This window comes from Hyla sarda, chromosome 7 (assembly GCF_029499605.1).
Source record: "Hyla sarda isolate aHylSar1 chromosome 7, aHylSar1.hap1, whole genome shotgun sequence".
NCBI classification, from domain to species: Eukaryota; Metazoa; Chordata; class Amphibia; order Anura; family Hylidae; genus Hyla; species Hyla sarda.
Window position 1 is genome coordinate 84096592 of NC_079195.1, and position 12683 is coordinate 84109274.

Sequence of the window (12683 nt, forward strand, 5' to 3'; positions counted from 1 at the left end):
AGTAGTCAACAGTCTTAGGACAAGTCCTTACCCCGTGCCAGGTGTTAGTCAGGGGAACTGCGCATTTAGGACATGCTGGGATCCTATCTGGGAAACTCGGAGAGGGGAGTATATTGAAACCGTAAAGCACTTTGTTGTCTAGCTTGAAATATGTTTCCCGCCATCTCTCATTTATCACTGCTTTCTTTACCTTGTGCCATCCCTGCAGTATACAATCTGAGATATCCTCATCAGGTATCCAGCTGGACCATGAGGCAAAGAGCGAGTCCAGGTCTAGTTTAAGGAGAGGTTTTTTAAGAGTGGGGTAGAGAATGGAGATTGTCGTTTTGTGAGGGGATGAGCCAATAAGATTATCAACTGCGTGAATAGGGGCCTCCTTGGTCAGGTCACCCAATCTACAACAAAGCGGAAGAGGCAGGTAAGGTTATAACCTTGGATATTAGGAAAATTCAGGCCTCCCTCCGCTTTACTCAGCATTAGTTTCTTAAGTGCTATCCGTGGCCTCTTACCCGCCCAGATGAATTTGGTGAATGCTGATTGCAAGTGTCTAACATCAGTGTGAGTTAATAGCAGTGGTAGTGTTTGTAGAGGGTAGAGGAGACGTGAAAAGTTGATATTAACACCTACAACTTCGGTAGTACATTTAGTGATACACTTATGATTGACTCTAATGTGATAAACATCACTTATAGACAAAAAAATTGTAACACGTAACACAAAGTTGTTGGTATAGAAATACTTAATATAAACAATAAACATCACACTAAAATCAATTAAAAACAATTAAACGGGAATAAAGAAGACCATAGATCAGTACAGTATCTGAAACATACATATAATGATGTAAATTTATAAATATCACTTCCCGCAAAGAGTGCCACATACAAAGGGTACATACAGTGAATCACTGATTTGATAAATTTAGTCTGACAAAGCTAAATCACAGTAGGAAGACTAAAACCAATATATATTAATACTCATTAAAAAGAGATAACACCTTCACACAAAATCAATAACCAGTGAACAAGCACGAAAGCAATCTAGATGCAATACTAAGGTGTGTAAACAGATATATGTACCACCGATGCAGCAAATAACACGATGCATACAGTATTAATGCAGGTGCTAAAGTAACCCAACTAATGCTTGTTCCCTATACACCGTGGCTCAGGAAATGGCTCAGGAAAGGGACAACAGGTAGAAAGTGAGAACAGGAACCTGATAAGCTATGACAATCTAGGCCCCAAACCTAGACGGAATTGACATCCTTAAAAGAACGGTCCCTTTGTAGGACATCAATTCTGCCTAGGTTTAGGGGCTAGATTGTCATCTTTGTTGGCTTAACAGGTCCCTGTTTCTGCTCCCTACCTGTTGTCCCTGTCCTGTGCCATCTCCTGAGCCACAGGGGATAGGGAATAGGCATTAGTTTGGTTAGTTAAGCACTTGTACGAATACCGTATCCATTGTGTTATTTGCTGTAGCTGTGGTACACATATATGTTTACACACCTTGCCATTGTACAGTGGGGATCAAAAGTTTGGGCACCCCAGGTAAAAATTTGTATTAATGTGCATAAAGAAGCCAAGGAAAGATGGAAAAATCTCCAAAAGGCATCAAATTACAGATTAGACATTCTTATAATATGTCAACAAAAGTTAGATATTATTTCCATCATTTACACTTTCAAAATAACAGATAACAAAAAAAAATGGCGTCTGCAAAAGTTTGGGTACCCTGCAGGGTTAATATCTTGTACTGCCCCCTTTGGCAAGTATCACAGCTTGTAAACGCTTTTTGTAGCCAGCCAAGAGTCTTTCAATTCTTGTTTGAGGTATCTTTGCCTATTCTTCCTTACAAAAGCTCTTTTAAGGTCTAGCCATAGATTTTCAATTATGTTGAGGTCAGGAGATTGTAAAGGCCATGGCAAAACCTTCCGTTTACGACTCTTGATGTAATCCCCCGTGGATTTCGAGGTGTGTTTAGGATCATTATCCATTTGTAGAAGCCATCCTCTTTTTAACTTCATCTTTTCACAGATGGCATCAAGTTAGCATCCAAAATTTGCTGAAATTTTATTGAATCCATTTTTCCTTCTACTCCTGAGATGTTCCCTGGCTGCAATACAACCCCAAAGCATGATTGATCCACCCCCATGCTTAACAGTTGGACAGACATTCTTTTCATTAAATTCTGTTCCCCTTCTTCTCCAAACGTACCTTTGCTCATTCCGGCCAAAAAGTTCAATTTTAACCTCATCGGTCCACAGAACTTGTTTCCAAAATGCATCAGGCTTGTCTATATGTTCATTTGCAAAGTTCCAAACGCTGATTTTTGTGGTGAGGACGTAGAAGAGTTTTTCTTCTGATGACTCTTCCATGAAGACCATATTTGTACAAGTATCTCTTTACAGTGCAATAGTGTACCACAACTCCAGTGTCTGCCAGATCTTTCTGGAGGGATTGTGCAGTCAAACGTGGGTTTTGAATTGTTTTTCTCCTGTGAGCTGTTCTGTCTGATATTTTTCTTGGTCTTCCAGATCTTGCTTTAACTTCCACTGTTCATGATGACTGCCGTTTCTTAATTACATTCCGAACAGAGGATATTGACATCTGAAAACGTTTTGCTATCTTCTTATAGCCTTCTCCAGCTTTGTGAGCGTCAACTATTTCCAGTTTCAGATTTCTAGACAACTGCTTAGAAGAACACATGGTGCTGATTGTTGGGGCAAGGTCAGATGAATCTGGGCATTTAAAACCTTTGAGATTGACATCACCTGATCTTCCCAGATGATGATTGAGAACAATCCATGACACTGGCAGGTCTCAGCTTTGCAAAGGGGGCAGTGCATGCTATAAATTCTGCTGGGTGCCCAAACTTTTGCAGACACCATTTTTTTGTTTTCTGTAAATCTAACTTTTGTTGACATATTATAAGAATGTCTAATCTGTAATTTGATGCCTTTTGAAGATTTTTCCATCTTTCCTTGGCTTCTTTATGCACATTAATACAAATGTTTACCTGGGGTGCCCAAACTTTTGATCCCCACAGTATCAAGATTGCTTTTGTGATTGTTCACCGGTTATTGATTTTTGATTTTGTGTGGAGGTGTTACCTCTTTACTAATAAATATAGTTTTTTGTCTTCCTACTGTGAATTTTTTTTGTTTATGCTATGTAGCCACTATGCAAATGACAAGGTATATTACACATAACCTAAGAAAGGTGTATTTGGATATAGATAATGTACTGTGATAATACAAGTTCTAAATACTGTACGATATTGTCTATAACTGAACATAACTTTTTCTTGTTATGTGCAATATACTTTTCTTGCTATTTGCAAAGTGGATACCAAGCATACAGTGTGATGGTTATTGTTGAAATAAAACATTTTTTATTCTAGTAACTTTGAATTACGAGTTGCAATTTTTTTTGACCAACTGATGTATATATAGGTGTTGATGGAGTGCAAATTGATGTTTGTAACAATAAAGTACCAAATGCATGACCCACAGTCCCTTTAGTAACATACCAGTTAGTACAAAGTACAGATAGCAGATAAGATAATGAACATGTATAAATGTATATAAATAATAATCTGATTAAGGATCAAAAATATAGATGGTACAATATGCAATTCACTCAGTGCATAAATGCAGAAGGTGGTTAAGGGTTATCAGATAGAAATGTGGTACGAATACAAATTTACCAAGACACAACTGCCCTTACGCAAACTCCCTACATTTGCACCTATCCACACAGCTAAAAAAGCATATACAAGCAAAGACAATTATATCCATACAATCTTTCATACCAGAGAGGTTGGGAATAGATCATTACCCTGCCCCACATGTATTCTCAGAACACACACATTTATTCATGCAGTTGTTCTTCATATATAGAGATGAGTGAATGTTTTATTAAAAATGGCTATTTCTGACCTTCAGATAGCCTCAATAGGGGTGTAAAACACTTTGCCTTGCTTTAACACGCATAGGACGTGTGCTGGATTAGTAAAATAATACTGTTATTCAGTATGACATGCAGATCAGAGGCGTTGCTATTAGAATCACTGTTGCAGAGCAGCACAATGACAGAGCCTAGAGATGGCATCAGTATGAGGAGACCATATAGTGGCTCAATGACACAGTGTGGTGGAGGTGGCGGCAGCATGAGGAGAACATATAGTGGTTGAATGACGCAGTATGGAGGTGGCGGAAGCATGAGGAGGCTATATAGTCTCAATAGGGGTGTAGAACACTTTGCCTTGTCCTAACACGCATAGGGAGTGTGTTGTGTTAGTGAAATAATACAGTTATTCAGTATGACATGCAGATTACAGGCATCGCTATTAGAATCACTGCCACAGGGCGTCTGAATGTGGCAACAGGGAGACCATATGGCATCAAAATTGAATTTATGTAATTTTTATTTTATTTTAATTTATTTACATTTTTTCAGTACCAATTCTTGTGAGCATCGAGCTGGCAGTCCTTCGCCAGGTGAGATACCAGCTGTTCCAGCCCCCGCCTCTCAGTGCCCTCCTGACTGTGAAAGTGCAAATGTTTCATTTAATCAGCTATGGTTCATTGTTATCGCTCTATCGATTTTTTGAAATTTAAATTTAAGATGTAATAATAAAATGTGTAGTTACAAAAGACCAAATCCAACAAGGAGTCACATGGTAACACAATGGCAGAGCCTTGAGGTGGCAGCAGCATGAGAAGACCATAATCTGGCAGAATGACACAGCCTGGAATTGGTGGCAGCAAGAGAAGACCATATAGTGGCTGAATGACACAGCCTGGAGTTGGCGGCAGCATGAGGAAACCATAGGGCCTCACAATCCCTAAGATAAAAAAAAATTTAAATTGAAGACTTATGGTAGCTAATGCTACCATAAAAATGTTTAGGTCATGTCCCAGCAGCATGAGGAGACCATATAGTGGCTGAATGACACAGCCTGGAGCTGGCGGCAGCATTAGGAGACCATATAGTGGTTGAATGACAGGGCCTGGAGTTGGCAGCTTGAGGAGGAGACTATAGGGCTTTACAATCCCTAAAATTAAAATATGAATTTTCAAATTTAAATTTAAGATTTATGGTAGCTAGTGCTACCATAAAAATATTTAGGTAATATCCCAGCAGCATGAGGAGACCATATAGTGACTGAATGACACAGCCTGGAGATGGAAGCAGCATGAGGAGACCATATAGTGGCTGAATGACACTGCCTGGAGTTGGCGACAGCATAAGGAGACAATAGGGCTTCACAATCCCGAAGATTAAAAGATGAATGTTACATTTTAAATTTAAGTTTTATGATAGCTAGTGCTACCTTAAAATTTAAGTAATGTACAAGCAGCATGAGGAGACCATAAGGTGGCTGAATGACACAGCCTGGAGTTTGCAGCAGCATGAGGAGAACATATGGTGGCTGAATGACACAGCCTGGAGGTGGCAGCAGCATGAGGAGAACATATGGTGGCTGAATGAGACAGCCTGGAGGTGGCAGAGTGGTGCAGTGGGTGCCAATACCAGTACCCAGTGACGAAGGTGGGTGAAAAAAGGTCTGAGGCCGAGGAATGTTTGTAACTGGGAAGCAGCGCCTCAAATCTGTTTTGCACTATCCTTATTTGTGAAGTGTTGTTGAGGCAACATGGTCAATCTACTCTGATGCATCAGGCATTGGTGGGTGGAAATCCTGGCTGATCCATGCCTGATTCATCTTCACAAAGGTCAGTCTCTCCACATTTTTCGTGGACAGACGAGTTCTCTTTGGGGTTACTATGGCCCCCACCGCACTAAACACCCGCTCTGATGGCACACTACTGGCCGGGCAGGACAACTTTTCCAGGGAAAACTGCTAGTTGTGGCCACAAATCAGTGTGGCTGCTCAGATGTCCAGCGGATCTTCAAGGTGTGTTGGCATGATCATGTCAAGGTATGCCACCACCTGCTGGTTCAGGTCCTGCTCCAGGTGTACCTGCTGCTGATGAGTTGCTTCACTATGCGGGTGAAGAAAGCTACTCATCAGTGACTGTAGACTGCTGCTGAGGGAGCTGGTACTGCTCTTACCACCACACCCCTCCCCAGCAGCCATGGCAGTGGAAAGTGAGCGCTGGGGGCCCCCGATTCAGACGTGCGAGAGGATGGACGATTGCATCGGCCAACTGACTACTTAGGATGTCTCTGAAGTAAGTCAGTTTGTCCTCCCTCTCAGTGGGTGTCAAAAAGGCTCCCATTTTGTGTCGTAAGCGAGGGTCCAATAATTGCTACCAAATGGTGACAATCCCTGCCTCCATCTCCACTGCATACTGCAACGGTGTGTCTGAGTCCTCGTTCTCGCCTTCCTCATAACCCTCTAGCTCCTCCTCTCCTGTCAGATGACTAGAAAAACTGCCCATTATGCCAAACCTAAACTGTGCTCCACTGTGCCCCTCCCCTTCCTCCTCCTCTAGTTCAGCCCCCATAGGTCTCATGTGGCCGTGAGATTTAGGAGCCATGTCTCCAGTGCCCTTTCCAGCCATCCTTTCCAATACGTGGTGTAGGAAATGAAGCAGTGGAATGATGTTGTTCATCCCGTAATCCTAGCGACTTACTAATAATGTGGCCTCCTCAAAGGGCCTGAGCAAACGTGAGGCGTGACTTATGAGCTGCCACTAGTTGACATTGAAGTTACACAGGGGAGTCCCCCTATCTGCTTGGATCATCAAAAAATCAGTGATCTCTTTTCCTGTTAATATAGTTGGTCCAACATATCGAGGGTGGAATTCCAACGTGTGGCATCGTTGCAAATCAGACTATTTTGGGGATACCGTTCTGACGCTGCAGCTCAAGGAGGGTGTGCTTTGCGGTGTACGAGTGGCTGAAGTGCTTGCAAAGTTTCCTTCCCATTGTTAGGATGTCTTGCAAATGGGGGAAACACTTCAGGAACTGCTTGACAACCAAATTGAACACGTGTGCCATGCAGGGCGCATGGCTCAGCCTTCCTTGTCGCAGCGCAGAAAAGATGTTCTTCCCGTTGTCAGTCCCCATGGTTCCCATTTCCAATTTTCGTGGAGTAAGCCATGCTCTGATTTATTTATGAATGACTTTTAGCAGTTCCTCCCCTGTGTGACTCAGTTTGCCAAGACAAACCATGTGAAGAACAGCGTGACACCGCCGTGCCCTGCACACATGGTATGCTGAAGGGGCACTGAGACTTGTCTGTGCAGTGGAGGCTGAGGACACGGTGGAGGATGATGAGGCAGATTAGCACACTGTCACAGGACCAATGGCCTGAGAGCGTGGAGGAGGAAGCGGCGTGACCTGTCCAAGTTGGTGTTGTGGCTGTGCAGGAACCACATTCACCCAGTGGGCCGTAAAGTACATGTATTGTCCCTGACGATATTTACAGCTCCAGACATCGGCGCTGCTGTGCCTTTTGGTACACACTGACAGGCTCAAGGACTGGCCCATCTTCTCTTCCACAAAATTGTGCAAGGCTGGTACTACCTTCTTCACAAAGAAAATGCGGCTTGGGACTCTCCACTTTGGCTCGGCATAAGCCATCAGTTCTCTTAAAGGTGCAGAGTACACCACTTGAAAAGGGAGGGACTGCAGTACCAGCAACTTGGACAGGAGCACATTCAGCTTCTGCGCCGCTGGAATAGTGGGCGCATACTGTTGTCTCTTGGACATGGCTTCACCAATGGATTGTTGGCGGAATGGCTGACTAAAAGTAGGAGGAGCAGGAGCATCTGGAGCAACAAAAGGAGGGTATGACAGCTCCCTTCGGCTGAGGTGGTGGAGGCTTGGCTGGCTGAAATGGGGAGCGGCATGACACTGGGTGATGCAGAAGGCTGGACCACCACATCGGGCCACGGTTTTCCCAGGCCACTTTATGGTGGCGCAGCATATGTTGATGTAGGGCCGTGGTGCCAACATTGGGACCATGGCTACGCTTCACCTTCTGCGGACACATCTTGCATGTGGCTATGTTAACCTCCTCCGGATGCTTGATGAAAAACTGCCACACCGCCAAGTAGCTGATTTTCCCACCAACAGTCCACACTAATTGACTGCTACTGCTGCCGTCTCCAGTAACCCCTGTTCCACTACCTCCCGGGAAGGTAGGCTGCTGTGAAGCAGGTGATCTCCCCCAGGCACGTTTGGCTCCAGAATTTCCACTTCTGCCACCATGCTGACTGCCAAACATGCTACCACCTTGCTGGCTCAGCTGCTGCCTCACAGAAAACCAGCAACCCTCTTCTCCTGATGATGATGAAGCCCCTTCTGTACCCGGCTCCCAATTGCGATCGGCTTCATCATCATCAACAAGTGTCTGCACGTCACTGATGTCCTCCTCAGGTTCCTCAACAGTGTCTGCTTCAGGACCCTGAACACTGGCAACACCACCTCCCACGTCACTCTCCTCATCACTAGCCTAGCAGAGTAAGCATAGGATGTCTTGGCCACTTCTTGGCTGGACAGTAGCTGCTGACTATCCTCTATTAGATCGTCCTCATTAGATCGTGAATAGTGGAGCTGAACCCACAGCAAAAGATACTTCTGTAGGGGAGGGAACAGTATAGGACTGAGGCAATGGGAGTACAGGGACTGCTCCTGATGATCCCAACTGAGGGTTGTGTCTGAGGAACCCACTGACGGTTGACTGAGGGTATCAGATGTCACTTGTCATGAAGTGGATGACTGTGTTAACCAATCGATGACGGCAGATGGGTTGCTGGTCGAGACATGACTGCTAGCTGATAACGGGTGATCAGGCCTCTTCCTGCAACTCCTGCTGCCACTCACCGGTAGTCTGCTGTGACCTCTGCATGCGCCTGATATATTTAGGCCTCTGCCACTCCTCTTTGTACGTCCTGGCACTTCTCTGCCTGACATACTTAGTGCGGGGAGCACAATACGCGTCACTACGCTTAAAACAGTATTTGTCTAGAACAGCAGCAGGTGTGTACTTTTGGCTGGCCTTTTACAGTAACTAAGCCCTTAAGACTTTATCACGAACAAAATTGTACAACACTTAGATGTACATATTTGCTATGCACTTATGAGGGCAGTAGAATGCGCTTCCCTACGCTTAACAGTATTCGTCTAGAACAGCAGCAGGTGTGTACTTTTGGCTGTCCTTTCACAGTATCTAGGCCCTTGAGACTTTAACAGGAACAAAATAGTACACCACTTAGATGTACGTATGTGCTATGCACTTATGAGAGCAGAAAAATACGCTACAGTACACTTACAAAAGTATTTGTTTACAACAACAGCCGGTGAGTACTTTTGCCTGGCCTTTCACAGTATCTAGGCCCTTGAGACTTTGAAAGGAACAAAATAGTACACCACTTAGATGTACATATGTGCTATGCACTTATGAGAGCAGAAAAATGCGCTACAGTACACTTACAAAGTATTTGTTTACAACACCAGCCGGTGAGTACTTTTGCCTGGCCTTTCACAGTATCTAGGCCCTTGAGACTTTGAAAGGAACAAAATAGTACACCACTTAGATGTACATATGTGCTATGCACTTATGAGAGCAGAAAAATGCGCTACAGTACACTTACAAAAGTATTTGTGCACAACACCAGCAGTACACACCAGTGCTGCAGAACACAGTCGTTGTGTACTACACCCAAAATTGCACTTTCTCTCTCAATCTCACTCCCTTCTCCATCAGTGCTTCTAGGCAAGATTTGTGCTTGAGCTGAATCTCTGCTGTTCTTCTGTGCAACACTCTGCTCTCTGTAATAGATCGCTGTAGACAGTGACTGGGAGGTGAATCGCTGCAGTAAGAATGCTTTTCTGTGAAACACACACTGCTCTCTGTCTATCTGTGCAACAGAACGCTGACTTGACTAGGAGGGGAATCGCTGCTGGAAAAAGCTTTTCTGTGCAACACACAGTGCTGTCTGTCCCAATCTATCTCTCTGCAGTGAAAGGCTGAAGTGACTGGCCACAATATTCCTGCCGATTATATAGGGCTTTGACATCACAGGGTTGACTGGCTACTGATAGACTGCATCCTGCATGTGATTTAGGGTCATCCCACCTACTCTTGTTCCCACCTTCCCAGGATTCCTTGCCCCATGTCCTCATATGTGGATCTGCCATTTTAGATGCCCTGGAGCCTGGACTGCACTAAATGAAGTTTAACGAAGCAATTCGCGTGATAGAATCGCGGCGATATACGCATTCCTTGCGAATCAAATTTTTCCTGAAATTCATAACGAATTCGGATTCGTCAGATTCGATTCGCTCATCCCTATTCATATATATTAATTGTTCAGGAGGTTGTGTTGTCTGCTACCAATCCAATAAATCAACAATCCTGTTTCCATACTTTAAAATGTCCAACAGTTTTTTTCCTACCCGGTGCTGACCAAAGTATGCAGCTCCAACCACCCTCTTTGAACTTTAACATTTCCCGCATCGGATTCCGACCCCTGGGAGGATACCTAGCTTCCAGCAGGACCTCTGAAGGACCATCAGAATCCCTGACAAGAGTCCTGTTTTGCTTCATGCAAGCAGCAGTTTTGCGCCTGCAGCTCAACATCACCAGGTGAGTGCAAAATACATTGCACTCGATACACTGTTACCCACATTGGATAGGGTACTTAGAGTGCAACCTTTTTTTTCTCTTCCTTCTGCATAAAATTGGAGAAAAGGTTACACACACACATATTATAACTGATAAATGCCAATTATTTTCTGCATGTGTTCATGGTTTCTATATCTTAAACAGCTAAGAGCAAATAACCATGAAATACCTGTATAATCCTAGCCTATATTTGTAGCCTAATGGCTTATAAATTAAGAATTGATATGAATCCACCAAGATCCTTATATGAAGAGTTGTTCTCTTGTTTTTTGAGTATGTAATGAAATTGATAACATGCTAATTTCTTTTAAAAGGGGTTTATTCTCTTTTGCAGTATAATGAAAGAAATAGAAAGGAAATGGCAGTAAGGAAACAGGAAAGGGCAAACAAGAAGTAAGAGGAGTGACAGAACAGGAAATAACATTGGAGCCAGCATCTATGTAAAGGAAACCTGTTTCTTCATGTAAGTGATAGCTTGATGCAAACCAACATTTCATATGTAGTACAGACAGAATAATCTATCACATAATTTATGCTTAACCCTGGATAAATGTTTCATAAATAAATGTTCTTTACACCGGACGATATTAGGTTTTACTTCTGACCTCTGTGTTCTGACATCAAGTAGTCAGATGATAAATTGGCACATATGATGTTCTTGTTCAAAAGAATTTACACTAATTTAACTGGGTAAATTTTCGTCTATTTTCACTCCCGATCCTAACAATTTGGTATGAACTTTCTTAGTCTGATTCACAAATATTGTTGTAGTTGGTTTCAGTGGTCTCTCAACTGGCACAACAATGGTATGGCTGGCATAGTTCTTTCAGATCAGTATACAAGTAAAGGTCAACACCAGTATTGAGCAGAGCAAACCCAGTGAACCCAAATTTGTTCTGTATTTTGCAAATAATTCTGTTCAGCATGAACATAAACTGCAGGTGGTTTGTTTCGGAAGAACCTACCAGGACAAAAGGGCCTTTTTACTCCCTGTTGCCACTTGGTCCATTACCAATCATAAGAACCAGAAATCTTTTTCTCGCTGCCCCCATGGGGCACAAGACAAGGATCGCTAGGAGCCGACGAGCGAATCGTTTGCACTTTGCACTTCTCCTGGCTCGTTTTCCTGATTGGTGGGTGTCTCACCACTTATACCTAACTGATCAAGACTTTAGACATGTTCCTGTGACATGTTTAAAGCTTCTCTAAGTGTTAGTGACAATTTTACCAGCATTATTGCTGCCAGTTATAAACTATTTAGATACCACTGTCAAAACTTACAGTGGCCTCTAAATAGCCTTTATGTGTGTTATTGGTGGTGCAGTTGTTCAGACTGCCCCCACAGTGCAATTGCAGGAAGGTGATTTGTTGTCATGGCAACCCATAGCCTCTGTGGCTGCCGGGACTCTTCCTATGGCAGGCTCTACCAATAGAGCACATATGTAATGGATCAATGAAGTACCTACATACTGCATTGATCTGTATGAGCAATCCAATATTTGCTCAAGCAAGCCACCTAGGAGGACTAAAAAAAAAGTGTCAAATGTAAATTCCAAAATAATATAAGTTCAAATCATCCTCATTTTCCAAAGTAAGCAGGCCTTCACTGCAAGATGAGTACGCCTCAGAAGGTGGGGGCTGGTGGGTTCACCAGGGAGAGTCAGGCCCTGTCCGGTGGGTAGAGGATATGTTTTTAATAGCTGAATAACCCCTTAACCTTCAGACAAAATCTTCAGTATACTTTTGGCTCATGGGTTGTATGACATCTTACTTCATGTACGCCCATATCCTTCTCTTTCTCACATGCTGCTACTGCCGTTTCCTCTTCTCTCTTCTGCTCCAAAATCAGTGACAGTACAAGCTGGTAATGAAAGGATTTCCTAATAAGACACTGGGATCCCAGGAACTTGTTGCTTGGCTCAGCCTATATGTGCAGTGCAGCAGCTTAGAATACAGTATGACCTACATTCCCTCCACTGACCATAGAGATCAGTACAGGGAGAGGACAGAGAACTGTGTATCAAAGTACTGCATTGCTCTCCCTATGTTCGGGCAAAGCGACTTAGGAGCTCTCTGCCACA

The 12683-nt window shown here is 43.4% G+C and overlaps 1 long non-coding RNA gene across 3 annotated transcripts in view; it reads left to right on the forward strand.

Annotated features, from left to right (window-relative positions):
• Positions 1-12683, forward strand: part of LOC130282031 (uncharacterized) — a 125161-nt gene that overhangs the window by 31414 nt on the left and 81064 nt on the right. For 2 of the 3 annotated variants that reach the window (XR_008846219.1, XR_008846220.1), the window contains exon 2: positions 10937-11065. This is a non-coding gene — a long non-coding RNA (uncharacterized LOC130282031). Of the gene's footprint in view, positions 1-4460; positions 4502-10936; positions 11066-12683 lie in introns of all 3 variants that reach the window. The other variant, XR_008846218.1, reaches the window with a different exon arrangement.